We start from the raw sequence: 6,875 nt of genomic DNA on the forward strand, positions 1-6,875 counted from the left end.
CCAAGGTATTTAGTGTCTTAGATCTATCGGCAGCCTACCACCAAGTTTTACTTCATGAAGACTCGAGACATTTAACTTCCTTTATTACACCTTTGGGAGCTTTCCGGTTTATTAGAATGCCGTTTTGGCTTAGCATCGGCTGCTGCATGTTTTCAAAGGGTAATGAAGGAAGTCCTTAAGGATTTGAATTCAGTCTTATTCTTTCAAGATGATATGTTAATATATGGGAAGGATGAAGAGGAGCATGATGTTGCTCTCCGAACAGTTTTGAGAAGACCAAAAGAAAAGGGGTTAACTTTAAAGAAGGAAAAGTGTAAATTTAGGGTTGGCACAGTCTCTTATCTGGGGCACACCATTTCTGGAGATGGTATCAAGCCTAAAGTGACACTGGCTAAGTCTATCATATCAATGCCAGCTCCTTCTAACAGAGATCAAATGCGTTCATTCCTTGGTCTAGCGGAATACTACTCAAAATTAATCAAAGATTTTGCGAATGTAGTTCAACCTTTAAGAGTTATGCTGAAGAAGGTTGAAGACTTTGTGTGGTCTCCAGAGTGTGAAGAGGCTTTTAGTATTGTTAAATCCAGAATTGGTGAGATGCCTACATTGGGTCATTTTGATACTCAAAGGAGAACTTTGTTGTCCACAGATGCAAGCCTTAAGGGTTTGGGTGCAGATCTCTCACAGTTGGTTGATGGTGAGGAGAGACTAGTGGCTTTTGCCTCTCATTTTCTTAGAGAGGCCAAAACACGTTACTCAGTAATAGAGCGAGAAGCTTTGGCATGCAATTGGGCTGTTAATCATTTTAAATACTACCTCTGGGGATTACCGTTTGTAATTAGAAGTGATCATAGGCCTTTGGTGCAAATGTTTTCGTGCCGCAATATAGAGAATATGACTCCTCGCAACAAACGTTGGGTGGAAGACCTAATGGTATAATTTCAATGTGGAATATTTCCCAGGAAAGGAAAACATTCCTGCAGATTTCCTTTCTAGATTACCTTTGACGGACAATACTACAAATGTTCAGGTTCCAATTTTGTGGGTGAAGGAGCCAGCTATTGATAACGAGGATTGGGAGTCAGAATGTGAACAGGATACAGTTTGTGCACTCATTTTAGAATATGTTGTGAAGGGTTGGCATGATTGACGCCACTGTCCAGATGGTATTAGAGCATTTTGGAATGTCAAGGATGAATTGAGTATTGTGGGAAACAATTTGTACAGAGGTGATTGGTTGGTTCCTCCAGCTGGGTTGTATGAGAGGTTGATCAATTTAGCCCATGAGGGACATTTGGGTAGGAACTCAACCAAGTCCATGGTAAGAGAATGCTATTGGTGGCCGGGCTTGGACAGACAGGTGGAGGCAATTGTAAAGGATTGTATGTATTGTGCAAGGAGCGATAACTCCAAAAATATAAGAACTGCCCCTTTATCCCCAGTTCGTGTTCCTGATGAGCCATGGTGCAAACTTGGTTTAGACCTTGTGGGACCATTTGAAAACCTACCTCACAATGAGAGATTTGTAATTGTGTTAGTTGACTATGGCCCTCATTCCAACCCTGGCGGTCTATGTGAAGAAAATTGAACCGGAGTCCACCCGAAGTCACAAAAGGGAGTCCCACGACACCGGAGGACAACTCAGAAGGTTTTGCACTGCAGGTTAGAGTGTTGGGGACCCAGGCTCGGCTGTGCACAAAGGAAATCCTGGAAGAGTGCACAGGAGCCGGAGCAGCTGCAAATCACGCGGTACCCAGCAATGCAGTCTAGCGTGGGGAGGCAAGGACTTACCTCCGCCAAACTTGGATTGAAGAGTCAATGGACTGTAGGAGTCACTTGGACAGAGTTGCTGAGTTCCAGGGACCACGCTCGTCGTGCTGAGAGGGGACCCAGAGGACCGGTGATGCAGTCTTTTGTTGCCTGCGGTTGCAGGGGGAGGATTCCGTCGTCCCACGGGAGATTTCATCAGAGCTCCTGGTGCAGAGAGGAGGCAGGCTACCCCCAGAGCATGCACCATGTAGGAGGCTGGACTGGCTTGTAGTGAGTACCAAGGGGTACTTACACCTTGCACCAGGCCCAGGTATCCCTTATTAGTGTATAGGGTGTCTAGCAGCTTAGGCTGATAGATAATGGTAGCTTAGCAGAGCAGCTTAGGCTGAACTAGGAGACGAGTAAAGCTCCTACAGTACCACTAATGTCACTTGCACAATATCATAAGAAAACACAATACACAGATATACTAAAAATAAAGGAGCCGGCTTCAATGTTGCAGGGGCTTTCCCGCTGGGCCGGCGGGCGCTCTTTTGGAGGGCGCCCGCCGGCCCAGCGGGAAAGTAGGAATGGCCGCCGCGGTCTTTTGACCACGGAGCGGTCTTTCGGCGGCCAGATTTTGGCGGGCCGCGACCGCCGCCCGCCAAAGTCAGAATGAGGGCCTATATGTCTAAATGGGTCACTGCTAGTTGTGTAAGTGCTATCACCACTAAACTAGTGATAGAGTTCTTAACTGATGTTGTTGCATGTGAAGGCATTCCGAAAGTAATAATCACTGATAATGGAGTGCAATTTACTTCTTCTCAAGCCAACGGGTTAGTTGAGAAGATGAACCAACTGGCGGTAGCTAGTGCACAGACTGCCATGGACAATAACATTCCCTTAAAAACTGTTCTCAGAGAGAAATTATGGGCTCACCGGAATGCTCCTAATGCTCTTACTGGTATGTCCCCTTTTAGGACATTGAGGGGTAGATTGGCGGGTTCCAAACTTAATCCCTTCTGGTTATTAGTTGACAAGGGGTTTGAGGAATCACTTGCAGGTAAGGGTACCATCTAGCACAGAGTTATTGCTAATAAAGCAAAGTATAAGGAAGCATTTGATACAAAACATGGTGCCCATCAAAGGTTGTAGCACGAGGGTGACATGGTGTGCGTCAAAAAACCTTTTTGGTCAAAAAAGGGTGCATCTAAGTTTATGGGTCTGAAGAAAATTGTTCAAATGTGAAAAAGAATGTAGTTGTACTTGAAGGGGGTGATGTGTGGAGCATGTCGCGTCTAGTTAAATGTATGAATGATAAACCAGTGACAGAAGGACTATATAAGGAGGGAAATTTTCCCGGATCTAATCTGGATTCCGGTGAGAGGATTAAAAGGAGTGTAAGGAATAGAACAACTCCCAAATACCTAGAGGACTTTACACGTTAGGGAAGTTATGACAGATTTACACACACCGTATGATTACATGTTGATCACATAATGACTACTTATGGTTGTTTCAAATTTTTCTTTTTACTTGTATGTGCTAAAGTTGCAATTTTGTCAACGAGCCTTGTATTTTTTTTCATGCTGTAGTGTTTGCAATGTTATCAAGTTATGGCTATGTTAAGCTATTAATATTTCTATAGGAGGGAGATGTGTTGTGGACTTGGCTGGTCTCTGACATCATTGGAGTCAGTGATGTCAGAGAACAGAATGGAGATGACTGGGGGATTCTAAGAGGACGGTTGGATGGAGAATGAAGCAGCGATGAAGAGCTGGCATTGTCGTGGATGCTGTACAATAAAGAACCTTATTTAACAAGCCTTAGATCTATGGATTAATTCCTAACACATTTATTATCTGACGATAAGCCCACAGGAGAGACACTAAGTAGCCCTCAGAGGAGGATTGGCCACCTAGTCAGGTAAGCACCTATCAAGAGGGGTCTCTGATGTCACCGGCTGGCACTGGCCACTCAGAGGCCTCCATTGTGCCCTCACACCTATGCATTCAAGATGGCAGAGGTCTGGGACACACTGGAGGAGCTCTGGGTACCACCCTTGGGGTGGTGATGGACAGGGGAATGGTCGCTCCCCTTTCCTTTGTCCAGTTTCGCACCAGAGCAGGTGCTGGGGGATCCCTGAACCTGTGTAGACTGGTTTATGCAAGGAGGGCACCATCTGTCCCCTTCAAAGCATTGCCAGAGGCCAGGAGAGGCTACTTCTCTCAGGCCCTTAACACCTATTTCCAAAGGGAGACGGCGTAACACCCTCTCTCAGAGGAAATCCTTTGTTCTGCCTTCCTGGGACTGGGCTGCCCAGAGCCCAGGAGGGCAGAAGCCTGTCTGTGGGTTGGCAGCAGTGGTAGCTGCAGTAAAAACCCCAGAGAGCTGGTTTGGCAGTGCCCGGGTGTAGGAGGCTGGCCTGGCTTGTAGTGGGTACCAGAGGTACTTACACCTTGTGCCAAATCCAGTTATCCCTTATTAGTGTAAAAGAGGTGTTTCTAGCAGCTTAGGCTGATAGAAGATAGCTATGGCAAAGCAACTTAGGCTGAACTAGGAGACCTGTAAAGCTCCTACTATACCACTTGTGTCATATGCACAATATCATAAGAAAACACTATACACAGATATACTAAAAATAAGGTACTTTATTTTTATGACAATATGCCAAAAGTATCTCAATGAGTACCCTCAGTATGAGGATGAGAAATATACACAAGATATATGTACACAAACCAAAATTATGCAGATAATAGCAAAAGGAAGTAATGCATGCAATGTAAAATTACAGTAGATTGCAATAGGAGCACATAGGTTAGGGGCAACACAAACCATATACCCCAAAAGTGGAATGCGAACCACGAATGGACCCCAAACCTATGTGAGCTTGTAGACAGTCGCTGGGACTGTAAGAAAACAGTGAGGGTTATAAAAATAGCCAACCCCAAGACCCTGAAAGGTAGGTGTAAAGTGCACCTACTACCCCCAGAGAGCACAGAAGTCGTGATAGGGGGATTCTGCAGGAAGAACAAACACCAGCAATGCAACAACAGTGGATTTCCGGACCTGAGTACCTGTAAGACAAGGGGACCAAGTCCAAGAGTCGCAACAGTGTCGAGAGTGGGCAGGAGCCCAAGAAATGCCAGCTGAGGGTGCAAGGAAGCTGCCACCTGTTGGAAGAAGCTTGGTGTTCTGCAAGAACGAAAAGGACTAGGAACTTCCCCTTTGGAGGATCGATGTCCCACGGGTGAAGAAGCCTGCAGAGGTGTTCCCACGCAGAAAAACTGCAAACAAGCCTTGCTAGCTACTAGGGTCGGGGGTTAGGGTTTTTGGATGCTGCTGTGGCCCAGGAGGGACCAGGATGTCACCACTTGGATGAGGAGACAGGGGGGGTGCCCAGCAAGTCAGGGAGCCTTCACCGAAGCAGGCAGCACCCGCAGAAGTACCTGAACAGGCACTTGGAAGAAAATTGAACCGGAGTCCACCCGAAGTCACAAAAGGGAGTCCCACGACGCCGGAGGACAACTCAGAAGGTTTTGCACTGCAGGTTAGAGTGTTGGGGACCCAGGCTCGGCTGTGCACAAAGGAAATCCTGGAAGAGTGCACAGGAGCCGGAGCAACTGCAAATCATGCGGTACCCAGCAATGCAGTCTAGCGTGGGGAGGCAAGGACTTACCTCCACCAAACTTGGACTGAAGAGTCTCTGGACTGTGGAAGTCACTTGGACTGAGTTGCTGAGTTCCAGGGACCACACTCGTCGTGCTGAGAGGGGACCCAAAGGACTAGTGATGCAGTCTTTTGGTGCCTGCGGTTGCAGGGGGAGGATTCCGTTGACCCACAGGAGATTTCTTCAGAGCTCCTGGTGCAGAGAGGGGGCAGGCTACCCCCAGAGCATGCACCACCTGGAAACAGTCAAGAAAGCCGGCAGGATGAAGCGATACAAGGTTGCTAGTAGTCATCTTGCTACTTTGTTGCGCTTTTGAAGGCGTCCTGAGCAGTCATCGGTCGATCCTTTGGCAGAAGGTGAAGAGGGAGATGCAGAGGAACTCTGGTGAGCTCTTCCATTCGTTATCTGGTGAGACCCCCAAAGCAGAGACCCTAAATAGCCAGAAAAGGAGGTTTGGCTACCTAGGAAGGAGGATTGGCTACCAAGAGAGGTAAGAGCCTATCAGAAGGAGCCTCTGACGTCACCTGCTGGCACTGGCCACTCAGAGCAGTCCAGTGTGCCACAAATACTTCTGTTTCCAAGATGGCAGAGGTCTGGGACACACTTGAGGAGCTCTGGGCACCTCCTCAGGGAGGTGTAGGTCAGGGGAGTGGTCACTCCCCTTTCCTTTGTCCAGTTTCGTGCCAGAGCAGGGCTGGGGAATCCCTGAACCAGTGTAGACTGGCTTATGCAGAGATGGGCACCATCTGTGCCCATCAAAGCATTTCCAGAGGCTGGGGGAGGCTACTCCTCCCCAGCCTTCACACCTATTTCCAAGGGGAGAGGGTGTTACACCCTCTCTCAGAGGAAATCCTTTGTTCTGCCTTCCTGGGACTGGGCTGCCCAGAGCCCAGGAGGGCAGAAGCCTGTCTGTGGGTTGGCAGCAGTGGTAGCTGCAGTAAAAACCCAAGAGAGCTGGTTTGGCAGTGCCCGGGTGTAGGAGGCTGGCCTGGCTTGTAGTGGGTACCAGAGGTACTTACACCTTGTGCCAAATCCAGTTATCCCTTATTAGTGTAGAAGAGGTGTTTCTAGCAGCTTATGCTGATAGAAGATAGCTATGGCAAAGCAACTTAGGCTGAACTAGGAGACCTGTAAAGCTCCTACTATACCACTGGTGTCATATGCACAATATCATAAGAAAACACAATACACAGATATACTAAAAATAAGGTACTTTATTTTTATGACAATATGCCAAAAGTATCTCAATGAGTACCCTCAGTATGAGGATGAGAAATATACACAAGATATATGTACACAAACCAAAAGTATGCAGATAATAGCAAAAGGAAGTAACGCGTGCAATGTAAAATTACAGTAGATTGCAATAGGAGCACATAGGTTAGGGGCAACACAAACCATATACCCCAAAAGTGGAATGCGAACCACGAATGGACCCCAAACCTATGTGAGCCGT

The sequence above is a fragment of the Pleurodeles waltl genome, unplaced genomic scaffold, assembly GCF_031143425.1.
Source record: "Pleurodeles waltl isolate 20211129_DDA unplaced genomic scaffold, aPleWal1.hap1.20221129 scaffold_37, whole genome shotgun sequence".
Lineage (NCBI taxonomy): Eukaryota > Metazoa > Chordata > Amphibia > Caudata > Salamandridae > Pleurodeles > Pleurodeles waltl.